The sequence below is a fragment of the Botryllus schlosseri genome, chromosome 1, assembly GCF_051294905.1.
Source record: "Botryllus schlosseri isolate E-star chromosome 1, Bs_hap1, whole genome shotgun sequence".
In the NCBI taxonomy this organism is placed as follows: domain Eukaryota; kingdom Metazoa; phylum Chordata; class Ascidiacea; order Stolidobranchia; family Styelidae; genus Botryllus; species Botryllus schlosseri.
This window is the reverse complement of record NC_137236.1, coordinates 31,499,563-31,517,535: the sequence shown is the minus strand read 5'-3', so window position 1 is coordinate 31,517,535 and position 17,973 is coordinate 31,499,563. Positions and strand designations below refer to the sequence as shown.

Genomic DNA, 17,973 nt, shown 5'->3' with positions numbered 1-17,973 from the left:
CCAGTGCGATTTGAGAAATAAAAAGTCATTTTTGGGGAGCCCTACTGTACATATGCATGGCATGCCTGCATTGAATACATGACATTCTCGGCAATGTCCATTCTCGGTGGTATCCATTCTCGGCAATGTCCATTCTCGGTGGTATCCATTCTCGGTGGTGTCCATTCTCGGTGGTGTCCATTCTCGGCAATGTCCATTCTCGGTGGTATCCATTCTCGGCAATGTCCATTCTCGGTGGTATCCATTCTCGGTGGTGTCCATTCTCGGTGGTGTCCATTCTCGGTAATCTCCATTCTCTGTGGTGTCCATTCTCGGTAATGTTCATTCTCGGCGGTGTCTCGGTAATGGCATTCTCGGTATTGACCTGACATCGGGAATACATAGACTCCACAGTGTCGTCCAGGGGTGTCAAATTCACCTTAGTATGCGGTCGCACATGTCCAATGTAGCTGATATGTTCTCATCAAATTCAGAACTTTGTGTTCCAAAGTAATAGAAATATTTTATACCTAGCCTATGTATGACGAAAATAACATTATCGGAGGATTGAACACAATTCTAAGCCGCTACAGAATTGGCTGTTTAAGACGACATCAGTCGGCATATTTCTATGCTGCCTTTGCTTTAGCTGTGTGCTTCTTGAGCTGGAAGAATATCGTCTGATAATGAGAGATAATGTTCACAAGAATTTGCACGATTTTGAGATTTGCACAATCCCCACTTCATAATCACAAGCACCGAACTGCACACGAATAACTATAACATCAATATTTTAAAAATTTTAAGTGATGGGTCCGACGAACCACCATTGAGAAACTATAGCGCATCATACAGTCGCTATGATACGTTTTGTCGAGGTAAAGATCACTCCGGAGACGGAAGATTCATCTGCCTGTTACCATCGAGTCTGGAAGCACAAGCTGGTCAACTTTGCGGCGGTGAGACTTGGGTCAAGCAATATTTAATTGGGTCTCGTCAGCTCTCCCATACAATGACGAATTGATATCGATTACTTCAATCAATGTTCATATCAATTACAATATTTAGTGAACTTTTCTACGGGATTTCAATTGCTTTGGAACTTTATCGTGATGTGAGAGGTTTTCTGAGTACAGTCAACGTCGCTATTGAAGCAGAAGTACCAATAATATCGTAGATTTTCACTCACTTTCAATGATGGATAACTTTAACGGAGGAATTATCGAAAATATATATAGGTATTCCGATAACAATTATATGCCAAAAAGTTGACAGATAACTTGGCTCATAAAACTGCTGCAAACATATTTAAAATATACTTTTCTCTGTACAACATACTCTCGAAACAACTGTAGAGTTTAATTTGAAGTAGTAGTGACTTGATTACGTATGGCAAACAGGCGAATCTTGCAGCAGTGTTCCGCAAAAAGCTAACGTATCATACTTCGTTACTGATCGCCTCTCGTGTGACGACGGTGCGTGATATTCGGCATCATTCAGAAGCTTTTACACTTCTGTACTGTGTGTTTTGAAAATTCTGTGCTGCGCAATCTATGACAACACTTCACATTTGGTACTTATATTGTGGTTCCTATTATTTCCTGAGGTGGGCAATAACAAATTACGTTTGCCTGTAGTTTCCCAACGCACTTAAGTGGATATGTTTTGGGCTAATTTATTTTCGACTTTAAAGTTTTGAGGCTAAACGAATTAATTTTGGTACTCAGTAATTCAAAAAGTCGAAAGTTGTTTTGGGACTATTCCACTATTTCTATGACTGAAGTTATCATGATAAATAGGTGAAAGAGCCCCCAAATCACAAAAACATGACATATTGTCGAAAATAAACATCATCATAGAGTTATTACCTATTAGTCATTGGCCTTGCGAAGATGCCACCGCAGTTTTGAAATAAACCACCTCTATATATCGGTCAGCGGCAGGGGTTACCATACGTGCTCTTTTACCAGGATTTGTCCTCTTTTTTACTATTTTGAAAGTGTCCCCGGAGGACGCCCAAAGGTCCTCTTTTTTGAGATTTTGTCCTCTTTTTTGAAAAATTTGGTGAAATGTATGTGAAAATCGGACTGAGATATAGGACATCAGCACTCAATAAACGGTCCTGCGGGTCTTTCGGAAGTTGAGCCAGACAGACGACCTTATTTCTCAGTAAACCAACTGAAAAGTGGATACTTCAGGAGTCGAGCCGCCAAGTTGATTTTTTTTAGTGAATCAACCTAAAACTCTAGTATATTTACCAAGTATTCCTGATATTTTTCCGGTATTGTAAGTCTGAAAATTTTGAAAAAGTGTCCTCTTTTCATATTCCCTGAATATGGTAACCCTAGCTAAAGGTATGAGACCGGTCGATCAAGCGTACATTTTGGAGTTCCTAACTTCTCGGATTTTGTACATTCACTTGACGTTGTCTTGAAGAGTTCAAAAATGAATATTTCTAATCGTATTCTACATCCATCAATCGTTGAATATTGTGACCACCTGCACGCATAGTTGTTGATATGATTTTTCCCCACCTATTGAAAGGTGCATCGTGCGAAGACTATGAGTTTTCATGCTTTGATGGCGCGAAATGCATTCCATTATCATTTTTCTGTGACGGCAAAGCAGATTGCATGTAAGTATAGGTTGTATATTGACGTCAAGATTGCTTTCACTTTACATGCATTGAAAAATGTTAAGCGATGGATCCGACGAGCCACCCCTGAGGAAATCCAACATATCGTATGATCGTGATACGGTGTTTTGTCGAGGACGGGCGGTACCTTTCATCTGCGTTTTACCGCCGAGACTTGTGCCACAATACGAGATTATATGCTCTGGTGAGAAAATCATGGTCTGAATAAAATTTCCTTCTAGTATCAAGATTCACAACTGTGTGCAGCACGTGATCAATCTTACTGGAGTTTTTGGATGACTTAAGTCACCGTCATTGAAAGACTTGGCTTCACCTGAACGACTGTTCTATAATGACTTGACGTTGTTCGGATTGACGTGTGATAAATATGAAATGACTTTTGACTCGGAAACAGATTTTCAGATCAATTTTTAAGTCATCAAATTTTGATGACATGCATCAACAGAAATCCATAATTTATTGAAGTGCATTCCCACTTAAGTTTTGAATATAGCTGATTCCGTCAGCAATGTCATCGTAGATAAAATATCTTCGGCAATGGCCTCAGCTTCCGCCCTATTTGCTTTTGACTGGGTATTAATTTTATCATTCCAAATTTGAGGCATGCTGGAGTTCGTCCAGTGAGTATCGTTTGTGTTGAACCAGCTACGTGCAGTTGAACATCATTGTGCAATATAGGCCTTAATACATACGCTCAGACAATGTTTTGTCGTCCGCCTAAATTTTGCACTGCCTTCCGCCTTCAAGCAGCATTTCAGTTAATGACGTAGCATACATTGATTTATATGCATGTAGTGTTTACATTGAGAGTAGGCTACCCTAAGAGCATGTCGCATACCGTCTTAGCATTTCAGGAGTCTTGTCATGGAACCGAGTTTTACAAGTTAGGGGAAGTGAAGACCACTATACATCTGGATCTACCCAATAAATCAAATAACACAATCTGAAATAGTTGATGCATTGAAATTGACTCGCAATTGAAAATATGAGATGAACTGTAGTCAACTTTATTTGTAAAAATTTGTAGAGATTTGACTTGACTAGAGTCAGAATTTGCAGTGGCTCGAAATGACTCGTGACCTCACAGTATTGACTTGATCACATAACACTGTCTGTCAGTCGCTATCTCTCCCCCAACCTAGCCCATCTCTCTTACAGACGTGTATATCTTAATAGTGGCCGCTTTAACACTTTATTACCGTATCCCCGGATCTCCACAATTGGAACGAATGTCATCATAACCGTAGAGCATCGAGCTGGCAGCGTGAATGTATATATGCATGTATGCACCACTGATATAAATTGCGATGCAATATTGCTTCTCAAAGGAAAATTTGACATGGTTGAAATGCCGTGTTTATGGAGCATCCAGACAAAATCGTTCCATTCTTAGGTTCATCGTGTTCATCAAGCGAATTCCCTTGTTCTGATGGCTCCAAGTGTGTTGCAGGAAGCGTTTATTGCAATAGACAAGCCGACTGCCTGTAAGTATACGATTTGTATGCGATGTATCAGTATATGATTTGAATGAGCAGCGTTCATAATAGGTGATTCTTAAGTGATATTTTCATCTATGTGGATTTGTGTATACAAGCGTCCACGACGCTGCTGTGAGGGGTCAGGGATCAGCGAAGCAATTTCAGTGGGTCCTCGAAGCTTCCAAATTTGAAAAATGAACGATAACCAAATTATTATTTTTTTAATTAGAGAAATCTCGAAGTCCGAGATGAAATTGCCCACTATGTAAGGTCATTTTAATTGCCAATATGCCAATAGCCTACTGATACAAACATTTTGCTGTTTTGAGATGTTTTGTTGTTGTTCTTTGAATAAATTCGCTTGCAAAAAAATCCATTTTCTTCTGTGATATACATAATCGCTATTCCAGAATAACTTCAATATGAGCTGCTATATAGAAATGACTAGGCTGGGCGTTATATTGGTGCCATGTATGTTGCCATCAGGCCCAATGGTGTACTCGAAAACGTTACGCGTTATTATTACATTCGCCACGACCTATCTTTGTGGAAGTTTATGGATTTACGGCACTCGTTCATGTCAAATCGACGGCGCGGATTTTCGAGACACGACAGTTTATTTCATGAAATACAGCCACCTAATTCGCGTTGAAATAATAATCGTCTTCTCAATTTCTACATAAATATAGTAGGATGGTCATTTCAAGAAACGTCATTTAAATTCTGTCTATCACTAGCCTAGAGGTAATATTTGCATAGGAAAGATGACGGTTTCACGAAAATAGAGCTAAATTTGAACTAAAACTTGAGGGGTCCGCGGGGCTCCGTGACGGTCCAAAGGGGTCTGCGCAGCCAAAAAGGTTGAGAACCACTATGTATCACACTATATTCGGATATGTGTTCATCCACTTCAAATTCGGTTGAAGATCTGAGCAGTACAGAAATCCACTTCCACATGGCGTTCAGTAAGCGGGGAGGGTCCACTAGCGATCAAAAATTTTGAATTAGGCCCGCGCACCAAGTCCAGATTGGCACCGATGATATGTTTTAGGCGAGATTGGTGATCTTCATCTTCAATACACACAACAGGAAAACTTTTGAGACTGGATTATAGCAGTCAGTAAGAAACACTTGACAGCAGTTCGTTATTGATCGCAACTGCTACTCCCGTCCGGTCATATCGAAGAACTAATTCACGGTCCCACGGGACAGCATTGCTCTTTCTCGGTCGCTCTAAAACTAGATCCCGGACCTTAAAGTGTCCGTTGACCCCAGTTTCCAAACCTCAGATATAGATGACACGGCGCAATGTGGTCGTTTGAAATCAATTTGAATTTTCGATATTATTGCCATTGTGTAGCACACTGGAGCTGAGACCGAATTGTTGTTCAAGATTGCCGCATTACTATCAAAATGAGTAGCGTCCCTCTCCAAATATTTCAACTCCATTCCCCCGCTCTGGGCATATGACTTTCACTACCATTGTATGATGAAAACTTTATTCAACTTGATCTTAAACCAAAATTATTGACAGTTAACCTTCAAATTGGTAATGTTAGTAAGGATTGGAATCATCTTGACCGTTATTGCAATTTCTTTTAGGGATGGATCCGATGAGCCTTCGCGGAGGAACAATTCCGAAAGCTACGGCCACGATGTCACTTTTTGTCGGAGTCGAGAATACATTGATTATATCTTACATGATGTCTGCGTGCTGCCACCGAGCCACTTACCGTATGTGAAAGTTATATGTGCGGGTAAGGCCTGATGCATGTTTCTTTTTATTGATGGAGACGTTTGCCTTATTTGCGAGAATGTGACGTAGCGACACCCCAAAAGGTGTTACTTGAAAACATACCCTCATGTATACTGTTAAGATATATTCACGAATGAATATGTGTATTAGGCCCATTTCTATCATCTGGTATTGTGTAAAATTTGAACCTTGTTTTAACAATAATCTAGGACCTGATAAGAAGCCTGCGTTACGGTGGAATTCGGTAGAACACACAATTTTCGTTTCCAGTATTGTATACAGAATGAGATAATCGTGGCAATCATTATTGATACCCTATCCCGCCGCACAGTGCTTTCTACATTGTGGGTTTGAGCGTAAAATTATTCATCAGGCCTAGTTGGAGGCTAGGCACTGGGCCTACTTGGAGTAGACGTAAAGACGCAAGAAATATTTTATTATTTGTGCGCTTAATATAGTAAAATACTACGCAGACTTCTATTCTTCTTTTATTTACAGCCCACAAAATGTCAACAGACACATGCCAACGTAATGGCTACAAGAAAGGTAGCCTGATTGGGTCTCGAAATTACATTCAATTTCGCTTATACATTACTGGTTCGACCGGTTGCTAAAACAATCTTAGTCAGGGGCGGTCAGCCTCTTCAGCCGAAAGGCCGCATGCAATTTACGAACAATTGAGCGGGCACTTGAAAGTTAACGACCTTTTTTAGTCGTCCTATAGGAGCTAGCCAAATTAGGTAACGGTGGATACAAGACTTATCTAACTAAACATCAAAATAGACAACATTTATGTTATGAAATTTCCGTGTGCATTTATGCCCTGGCCGCGCGAAGTGCAAAAAGTTTTCAAAATAGAAAATGAATTAGGGTAATATTATTGTTACTTGCATATAATGCAGGTCTTGTAACTTCCTATACTATTGATTGGCAGAAGAATCAGTAGTAAAATTTAAAAGTTAAAAAATCAATTGAGAATCACGATAAAACAGTTCCATCCCTTCCTAAGGGCCAACAAGATCTTACTTCTTTCGATTTTTTGTTAAATAACTCACGAAATTGAATGGCGTTTTTTCATAAGTTTCCGGCAAGATTTTCACATATGATACTACACACCCTTAGAAACATATTGATGAAGAAATCTATTGGTAAGAGTATAGGTAAAACATTTTCATATATTCCCTGATCTAAGTAATAAAAGTCATGCCGATTGATTCAAACAATACACAGGGGGCTTACCTTCCACTACTAGGCAATGTCCGAATATTGGAAAATCAAATAGCTGGATTTTAACATTATCGGAGTAATAGTCACAGTAGTCTTTTAAAACCGGACCTGGGTGAATAGATAGTGGATAGATACTTCAACCGCGTCATTGATCACATCCGATGGCAATATGTCAAATCTCGCCAGCAGCCAAATTATATTTGGTGATTTCAGTAGATTCGGTACAGATTACCATACACCCATGGTATCATTACCTTAACCTTTACGTTCTCAGGAACTTCGTGCCGACATGATGAATTTCCGTGTTTCGAAGGAACGGCGTGCCTTCGGAAGCTGTATTTTTGTGACTCGAACCCTCAGTGTCCGTGCGTATATCGTGACCGTTTGGAATACCGTTATCATTTTCTTATGTGGCCATATCCAACCTATCGTTCACATCACATCTCTCATTCGATTTAAATCGTACACGGGCCGAAAGAAATGTGCAATTCTCGTTCAGTGACGGTTCGGACGAGCGATATTTCAACAACAGTATGGATTACAACTACAATGTCAATTTCTGTCGCAAATCGGATTCCTGGATTGCGCGCGTTTGTATGTTGCCTGAGGGAACGAACGTGAATGCGTACGAATCTTGTGAAGGTAAATCCAGTAGCGGAATATATATGACATTTTAATATGAATTTAATGTATCTATGAATAAAACTATGAATGAAATCTACGTAAAACTTCTAAAAATGATGCGTCAGAAATGGAAAGTAAGGTAGTCCTACTACACCTGTTAAGATATCTCACTGTAAATATTGTTTATATCACTTTTTATTTGAGTTGATGCACAATGGGGTTGTTCAAAAATAACTATTATATTCGTATTCCAGTGATTCACTGATTGAATTGTCTCAAATAACTCCGCTCATTCGGGTTGGAATCGCGTATTTTTGCATCGTTCGTGAGCACAACTCAACCATTTCATGGTGATGACAGAAAAATTGGAAATTTTCATTTTTGCATTGTTCATAACAAATTAAAAATTTACGTTGGTTCTACGGCGGCATACAATAGTTAGAATGGAACCAAATCATTGTACACTGTTTTGTAGGGTAACCTGACAATTGAATCAGTGAATCACTAAGATATCTGGAAAAAAGGTAATTTTGAACAACCCTAATGCACAATCTTCACAGAACCAGGCATTGATCAAGTCGAGCTGACCGACCAACTGAGACGTCAAAACGTTTGTCTGCACGGCATAATATACATTTTATACGTGAAGATATTTAGAATTGCGAGTTTAACGTAGCCTGGATTTGATAATGGTAATTTCCACCATTTGAACAAATATTTGTACGGTTGTAATCTACATGAATATCAGTTTATCATAGGATAGAACCAATAATATGCTATACTCAGGATCTTACTTAATAACTGTTGCCTAATCAACTAACTTTATAGGCCTCAAGCCAAGGTCAATGTAACTTCACATTAATGTATGCGAATCTAGAAACGCATGTTCGAACATGAACGCCCTATCTCCTTCCACTTTCTCTGCCGTTCTCTCGCAACCATTTTTATGAAGATAAAAGAATCCCGATGTACATCCGATACTAAGATGCGCTTCTAGATGATAAACTCGATTTTAGGATTTTTAGTTCATCCGATCACTAGATTTATATTCTGTTCAGGTTCAACGTGTCTATGGCACGAATTCTCATGCGACTCCGGGTCAAGATGTGTACAAAGGAAACACTATTGTGATGATGGAAATGGCTGCCGGTAGGGCTGTTTAGTAGGATCGTGATGATTATATTACGTAACCAAGACTAACACGGTACTTTGTCAGCCCCCTCCAAACACAAGGGGCTCGAACTACCAATGGGAAAACAAACCACAATTGAAACCCCATGGACATTACTTTACATTACGAGCCATTTCATCACCATACTTCAGTTGCGAACTAAATACTAATAAACATGTTTGGGTTATATATTTATTGAATAGTATATTCATATTGGAATGAACTCGAATATTTTCGGCTGACACTCGTCAGGGGTAATCGTCAGCAACTAGTAGAGAATTGGAAATATCATTGTATATCAACAATCGTATCACAAAATATGACGTCACCAGCATGAAATTTCGAATGAGAGAGCGTTCAATGTACTATTTTTACAGGGTACACGAGTCATGTCAAGTCATTTTCCTTTCAACGCCGAGTTAAGTCCGAGTCAGTGTCGTGTTTTATTAAAAGTTCGAGTCCGAGTCGCAGTGTTGTGACTCCAGTCCAATTTCATGTCATTGTGTTGCCTGTTCTTTGCTAGTACAAACTTGTCTGTCTCACTGCTTACAGCGCTGTTCGGTTGATGCCTCGCATTCATAATATACTAGTTTTCCTCACTTTACACAGTTTCTGGCTCTATTTTACAAATACCAGTAATGATGGATTTAATATCCATAATGTGGTAGCTTACTACTCTTCAAAGTGTTAACAAAATGTTGGCCGAAACTTATATATGTCATGATGTGATCCGGCGCGGAAACACTAGTGAATAATGGTCCCACATAACCGGTCTAAGCACCTGAAGCGTAGATCAGACAATGATATCAATTACATTGATTGGTTGAATAAGCATCATTCGCTGACTACCTACACGTAGTGTATTTCGCTCTTGATGTTGTGTGATTGCGGGTTAAGCTCACAGCAGAAATCTTTGAGATTGTCAAGGTGCATGCTCGCTTAGTGTTGATTTTTTTACGCTGTCGTGGCATGGATAAAGTGGTCCGCAGTTGAAATGCAATAAATTTCAACCAAGGATGTTATAATGAAGTGAAAATTGTAATATATGAAAAAGGTTCACAGTGCAGAACCTACCAAGGTTCGTTTGTGAACGTGAACCTCTAAATTTCTGAAATTCACACACAGAACGCGAACGTGAACCTCACGTTCACACCATCCCTAAACTGCAGCATTACTTATAAGGACTTGTTCTGGGGTTCGACTTCTCGCATCATGCTCTGAACCAGGCTTGACAGAATGAATGTAACTCGACTAAAACTCGACCTCATGACTTGATAACAACGCTATGCTCGCCGATAATAAAAGTATATTCACTCCATTCTATAGCCTGTATTATATTACCATAATGCCATAATACACGATGTGAACATCTCCGTTGTATTCATCCAGTGATGGAACTGATGAACCCTGGAATAATCCGGGAATGATCAATACCGATGCAACATTATGCCGCATAAGGACTCACCATCATCGCTATCAACATCGGATTTGCGAGTTACCAGCCAATCTCGTTCCGTACGAGGATGAATTGTGCGACGGTGAGAATAGTCACTCTCCTACTTTGTCATTATGGGAAGGCGAAAAGTCGAGTTTGCTTTCTCCACGCTTGATAAGTTTAACTGTACGCCGAAGTTATTTTTCTTTCGGGAAGTCGTAAGTAATGGATTTAACACAGCAAAATATTGGAAATTTAATATTTTGAAGATGTACGACGAAGCTGAAGTCATAGCAGCTTAATACTAGGGATGTTGCAAACCCTTGGAAGGTTCTGGTTCGTGTGAACGCGAACCTTTTTGAAATGTTATATGTGAACTTAAGCGTGAACACGAAACTATGACGTAATTTTTCCAATTTTAACCTACATTCCCTCAAAAAATATATTTAATTACAATTTACCTTGGGAAAACTCAGACTATATTATGGCACAATGCTGAAGTGAATGCATGACCAAATGTATCAACTGGACCAGACCAATGCTATAACATTTCCATAAAATAAATATTTTATTCGCTTTGCCAACAATTTCGACGCGGACTTGGACGGGTATAAGCTTTTGAGCCTTGACGGTCTAGGCTAGACCAGACAATGTATTCTTAAGGCGTCATGCTAATTGTAGGCTACAATGTACGTTGTACATGCACATTAGGGCTGTTCAAAAATAACCTTTTTTCCTCAATCTTGCGGGTTACTTGATTAAATCGTTAGGTTGCCTTAAAAAATGACGCAGACCAAATTTGAATTCATTCCAACCAATATTCGCGGATTTCGTAGAGTTTGAAAATTTTGAATTTGCCTGAAAATGCAAAAAAAAATTTTCGAATTTAGTCAAATTTGTTTTGCAACGTTTTTGAAGACAGCGCAACAATTTTATGGGGTTGGCAGAAAAATTTGAAAAAAATTTTTTTTTGCATTTTTAGGCTAATTCAAAATTTTCAAACTCTACGAAATCCGCGAATATTGGTTGGAATGAATTCAAATTTGGTATGCGTCATGTTTTAAGGCAACCTAACGATTTAATCAAGTAACCAGAAAGATTCAGGAAAAAAGGTTATTTTTGAACAGCCCTAATGCACATTGATCGGAATGAGAGAAACAAAAGCGGTATCTCCGTTCTTGCTACAGATATGAACTCATAAATCAATTATAGACGCAGTAACCAACACGTCAATCGAGTGGATTTGCTTTTCATGATACAATACAACATATACGAAGTGAAGATGTACCACGTACGCTTCCTAAATTTTTTACATTATACGACGATGCATTCTTTCGATCAATATCATAGATGTCAATATCAATGTATTGGTTGAATAAGCACAATTCGTAGACTAGGCTGCATACACGTAGTGTATTTCGTCCTTGATGCTGTGTGATTGCGATCCATAACGAAGAGTCACTACATATTCACAAACGGCAAGCTGAGTATTTCGAGCAAACGTTTCTAACAAACAAAGAGAGTTGGCAAGATGCATGCTCGTTTAGTGTGGAATTTATTATCATGCCACAGAGAGAGTGATCCGAAGTTATTTTGCGAGCAATTCAAACCAAAAATGTTGTAATGACGTCGAAAATTTTAATAGACGAAAAAGGTTTACATTGCAGGACCTAACAATGTTCGTTTGCAAACGCGAACCTGCAAATTTTGAGGTTCAGACACAGAAACCGAACATGTTCGTCAGTAGAACGCTGTGCTATCGAACGGGGGCGACGGGCATATATCGTTTCCAAAAAAGAAATAATATTATTTAAGAACTACAAATACAACGAAAAGTATCACGATCATCACTTTTATTTTGAGCTATATGAGCTGACAACGATGCCTGACAACGCCTATCAGCGTCCAAGGAATGGATACAGGGTAGGGTTGCCATACGTCCGGAATTTCACTGTTCAAACTAGCATCCGGGAGGAATTTCTAAAATATGCCAAATGTCCGGGAGTTTGAAGACTTGACGTAAGCTAATAATTTTTTTCGTAAATTAACATGAAAACATTATTTTTGGGAATATTTATGCTGATGAATGATTTTTTTTTCGCGCTGCGCGCGATTTACTATGACCTTCATTTACTGGAATAAGCCTAATTGTAATCGCAATTATAGGAGAACGGTCTATTTCTAGAGATCGTTCAGGCCGTTTAAATGCTTTATTCAATGATATATAGTGGTTCCAAACTTGGCGGTCGTTTACCTTTATTCTGCACACAAAAAAATCTGGTAGATTTACAAAGAAATTTCTGTAAATTTTACAACGAATTACCGGTCGCAGCTAATAGCAGCGTGTAGTTTGTCATTTTACATTTTGATGTGTGATATTACATTAATTTAGCTGCTAAGTCAAGTTACCAGAATTTCTTCGCAAGGTTACTGACAGTTACTCGCTACGGCATTTTACCAAGCTATTGGCAAAATTGATTAGCTTCCAAGCCCCAGCAACCAGTGGATACGTGGAAGTGCATGTCACTGTGATATCATTCTCGTTGCGATTTGACCTAATTCAACCTCCTTCGCGAGACAGGATTAGGTCACACGGAACTGATTGACCCTAGTACCAATTTCGGTGTAGTGCATAGTTGGGTGCAAGAAGCAGCTGACAATGTAGTTACACCATATACATTATATTATAAGGCTATGGCTACACGGTCGGTCTCGGCGGTTAGATTTGTTGTAACAGATAGGGCTATTGAGTTACAAAAATCAGTTTAGGATATATAATCTTATTCCTGAAACTAGAAATATCAGCACAGCAGCAGGCTCAGTTGTCCATTTCTTAATGGCGGACACGGCGACCTATAATAGGTTACCTTATGTTGCGCGTTGCAGGTTATTCTGAGATTCGTAGTAAACAACCAACAGTCAACTGTGACATCACAAATGGCGTCCGGTTAGGTAAGTAAGTAGGGAACCACACGTGGAGCAATAAATATCAATATATACGAAATTAGATGCAAAAGAAAGGGACTATAGATGTTGATAGATGTTTCTGTTTGAAAAACCAACCTGGATTGAACATTATAACGTGGACAGTAAATATTATTGGTGGCATATGTGAGCGGATGAATATCACTTATTTCAAAGTCGTCTGCGTGTCAAGCCGAGTAGCCGACTGGTCGGCCATTAATATTGAGCTTTGGGCATGCAAAGGCTGACAGTGCGAAGCTTGTGACTTGTGATTGAAGAAAGTAGAGACTTTCGTTGAAGATTGTCAGGACTGATGAATGGGATGCGCATCGTAAAAGGTACAGTAGCCTACTGTATAGTATTAGTTGCCGTGAATATCTACGACTGTGCACACCACCCGGATGACTTTGGTTTCATGATTTAAATATTTCAGTCGCCCCATTCTCAGTTCTATTTTGGGATATTAGTCGACTTGTATAATGACCTGCGACACCACATACTCTGCCGCGGAGTAGTTGAAACTGTTAGCTTGTTATTGACATTTATCCGGTCATAGCTTAGATATGTTTTCATCCACTGCTCGATATGTTTGGCTCACATGCCGCATTAAATGAGGCACCTTTTCTTTCAATACATTGATCATTTAAGTCATGAATCTCTGCTATATCATGTTAACTGAGGAGTCGTCAACTCACAATGTACCAGTACCGGTACTTCAAAACTTCTTATATTTTTGTTAGCCTATTTGTCTTAGTCTTTATAAGTCATGTCTAGGTTAGCAACTTGGCTTAGTATAGCGACTTACGCATGAATTATTCTTAGTGGAACTGCAAGATACCAGTCACACAGAAGGAATGAAGACGAGAAAAAGAAACAATTGGAAGTTTATCCGGCGTTGGAATTAATTCACCTTTTCTTAGGACCACTCGTGCTATATTTGCATGCCTCCTAAACAAGAATTATACCTCCAGGAGCAATACTTTTTCATCGTGAATCACGAATGAATATACAGTTGTCCTAATGTCGTCTTGAGGGCGTGAAGAAACTTTTGCGGTATTTTGGCATCGCGTTGCTTTGGGATAGGTATGGATGTAGGCTGAGACGTGAATTTACAAGCTGGCATGTAATCTGATTTACAAGGACAGCATGTAGGGTTGTAGGTAGGTAGGTAGGTAAGGCGGTGAAATTACAGTCTCGGTAGTAAATGTACACAGAAGAGAATGTAGATTGAATATACCAGAGGTGACTGTAACGTTACAGTCTGGCATGTAAAGTTAGATCACCGGACGGTTGTAAGTTGAATTTACATTGAGTGACGGTAATGTTATATTACTGCCAAGTGGCTGGCCACCCTGCTTCCAGACATTTCGCGGTAAATCGAGGTAATTTTTTTTTGTGTGTGGGGTTTGCGAATATGTTGAAGGTAATCAGCTTTCAAAATAACCTGTGAGTAAGTCTAAGCAAAGGTGCTGACTTCTTTTAGCAATCAGCTCGTCAAATTTTGATCCGGGCAACGGAACATTTTCAAATTGGAGATGCAGTCGTGACCATAAAAGGTTGGAAACCACTGGATGTGGGGTGTTTATAACGCTCCGTGGTTCGCACCGGCATAAGCCTGATAAACAATCTTATCGGTGGGACATGAACATGACTTGACGATGTACAATTACGCTTCCTGTATTTGCGAACTCATCATCCTCCACTAGCTCTACCGCTAACTCTGATCATGTGGGCGGATAGTAGTAACTATAGTAACTATATAGTAATATATGGAACAACCAATATTATTGACAGAATTCATTCAAAACATTTCACGACCAGATGCATATAGAAACCATATTCATATAGCAAGCCCCCCCTCCCCAGAGGTTGCATCGATTACCCTAGGGTGGGCTCAAAATCATTGTTTATTTGGGTGGGAAGGGGCTGAAAAATGTGGTTTCGGTCCCGGTTACACGACACACAGTCACATACATACTCCTGTGACCACCTCTGGTCTGTGAGCAAAGCTTTACTAGATTGACGTCATAACTCATTTTTAAATCTTCCAGTGGGCGCTGAAGAGTGTCCGGAATTTGTGTCACAGAAATATGGTAACCCTAATATAGGGGCTAGCGAAACATCGTACTAGATGGATATTTATCACCTTGCAATGCATGACCAAGCCGTTTTCTATGCGTCTTGGTCTTAGCAGTGTCAGGGACATAGCACGTCAAGGTAATATGCCCATTCATATCAGCTGATTCTCCTACGATGGAATGCTGTTGATATCGCTGAAGCCGTTTACGCTAGCGAGGCGTAGTGATGTTGGACACCGGATAATAACTAACTTTTAATAATAACAACAACAATAATAGTTTAAAACTGAAATCAATATCAGCATTTCAAAATGCTTTTCTAAGAGACATTTAAAGTAATACCGAATGTCAGTCTTCAATTTTCACCTACAGAATAAACGATATCCCATTGTGGCGGTCCTTCATTTTCAGGCAGATCGTGTAAAGCGTACGAATTTTCCTGTGCCAATGGGAGGAAATGCATTCCGGCAAACATGTATTGTAATGGAATTACGGATTGCGAGTACGTATTAGGAATATACGATTAAATGTGGTGAGGCGCTTTAGCTACTTTACTTCATGCATTCATCATCAGATGACATCGAAGCAGCAGGATCTGGTTTTAGATCCACATGAATATCGACAACAAAACTTTAACGATGGCAATTCCAATGGTTGTGAATGTATTGTCATTCTTTCATTAGCATAGCATATATATTTTCATATGTTTGTGACATCATGGTTGCAGCATTTGTATCGCCCACGGCTAAACAGGCGATAAATATCTCTTGGATACACTTTCATTCAAACGATGCTTATTTGTGCCTACCTGTATTTAAAATGTAATGGCACCAAAAAGGGTTAGCAGGGCGCAATTTACAGCGTCCATGCTAAAGCTATTTCGACTGCGATGTGACTGCAGGTGGATCTAATCCCATTGGAAAAGTTAATATATACGGAATTATTATTGTTGGTAATGATTTCTCAGCGGACCCAAAAGGTTCAGATTGATTCACGCAGGAGTACATTTAAAGGCTTCAAATTGACTTCCTAATTTTACTAAAAGTCACTAGTCATTCAGTATTTCTCATTCGCGTGTCCCAATAAAAGCCATGTCATTTTTTAAGTAGTGCAACGGGACAACTCATGACTCGAGTCATCCCAACACCAACAGTGTCTAAAATTTTAGAGATGGAAGCGACGAGTTCAACCAACCAGAGAGGACTCATCTTTCTGGCAGAATATGCCCACGAAAAGGGCGACAATGCATGATATTTGACTCAGATTTATGCGATGGCGTTGCGCTATGTGAGCACGGTGAGGGCGATGTAACATCATACCATAGTGCCCTACAATGGTGTGGACACGAGCAGATCTCACGGTTCACTGCGACTGGTCTACGTCACACTTAGCATTTGGCTAGAGGCAATTCGACGGTAATTTTTAACCGGCTTGCCGAGCGCAAAATTTGAAAAAATTGTTATCAATCGAAAGCTACCGGGGTACTGATTACGATACTATTAATTTTATTGAACTAGTGTTCCTGGAACCCCTTAAATTCAGCATTGCAATTTGCATTGTAACGGAGTTTTTATTTGTGACGCTCCTTCAGTACCGTCTGGGATAAGCAGCCGCAGAACGTAGTAAGTCTAAAGTGAGAGTATGCGAATGCTCATTGCTCAATCGCTCTTGCAACAATGCTCAAAACGCTTGCGGTTTTCGCTAGTCCTAATTTGCTTTCAGACGTCATTGCTGCGGTAGAGTATACCAAACTTAGTTACAACCAAAATTTGAAGATGATTTTTTGGGGTTCTAGAACCTCGAGCACAATAAAATTTATATTTTCGTAATTAGTGCCTCGGTAGCTTTCAATTGATACCAATTTTACAAATTTAGCGCCCGGAAAGCCTGTCAAAAATTACCGTCAAATTGCCTTTTAGCCAAATGGAAAGTGTGACGCAGACCAATCGCAGTGAGCCATGGGATTTGCTTGTGTTCATACCATTGTATGACACTATACCAGTTGCTTTACACGTCACATTACGGAAACTACAAAGTTGTAATCAGGCTATCTTATAAATACCAAAGCAAATGATGATATCTTCGCTTGATTGACTTTTCGATGACTCGGATTTTATGCCATATGCCATTCCCATGCATACATTACCTTGGTTGTATTTCGATTGAAATTATGACGCTTCTATTATATTAATGACGATCTGTCTGCATTGCAGATATTGACGAGTGCATCTGTCCCGAGGATGGAAAATGTAAGCAAAACGTTACTGCTAACGTATGGCGTGCAATTACAAAGTATACGATCATGTCTCAGATTTCACGGACGAGAGCTGTTTTAAATGCCTTAGAGATCCATTAGTCGTCCTACCGATTTCCAAGCTATGTGACGGAGTATTTGACTGTGGCGACCTCACTGATGAGTGCCTCTGTCCCGAAGCAGCTCGGCCGAATCTTTGCAAAAACTTTGTCTGGAGTAAGTGAAATGTTTCGAATTTCATCAATGTTAATGAATAAACACGTCTGTCACAGACACCAGCTTAGGTGAAATTTCAAGTACACCGTCAATTCGATGCAGTAGTTGGGGAAATGGAGCTAGGCTACTGGTGAA

The 17,973-nt window shown here is 39.6% G+C and overlaps 1 long non-coding RNA gene across 1 annotated transcript; it reads left to right on the top strand.

Moving 5' to 3' along the window:
* The first annotated feature begins 13,174 nt into the window (after positions 1-13,174).
* Positions 13,175-14,320, top strand: LOC145447579 (uncharacterized). Its single transcript, XR_013917652.1, has 2 exons — positions 13,175-13,628; positions 14,113-14,320. It is a non-coding gene; the product is annotated as an uncharacterized LOC145447579 (long non-coding RNA).
* The last annotated feature ends 3,653 nt before the right edge of the window (positions 14,321-17,973 follow it).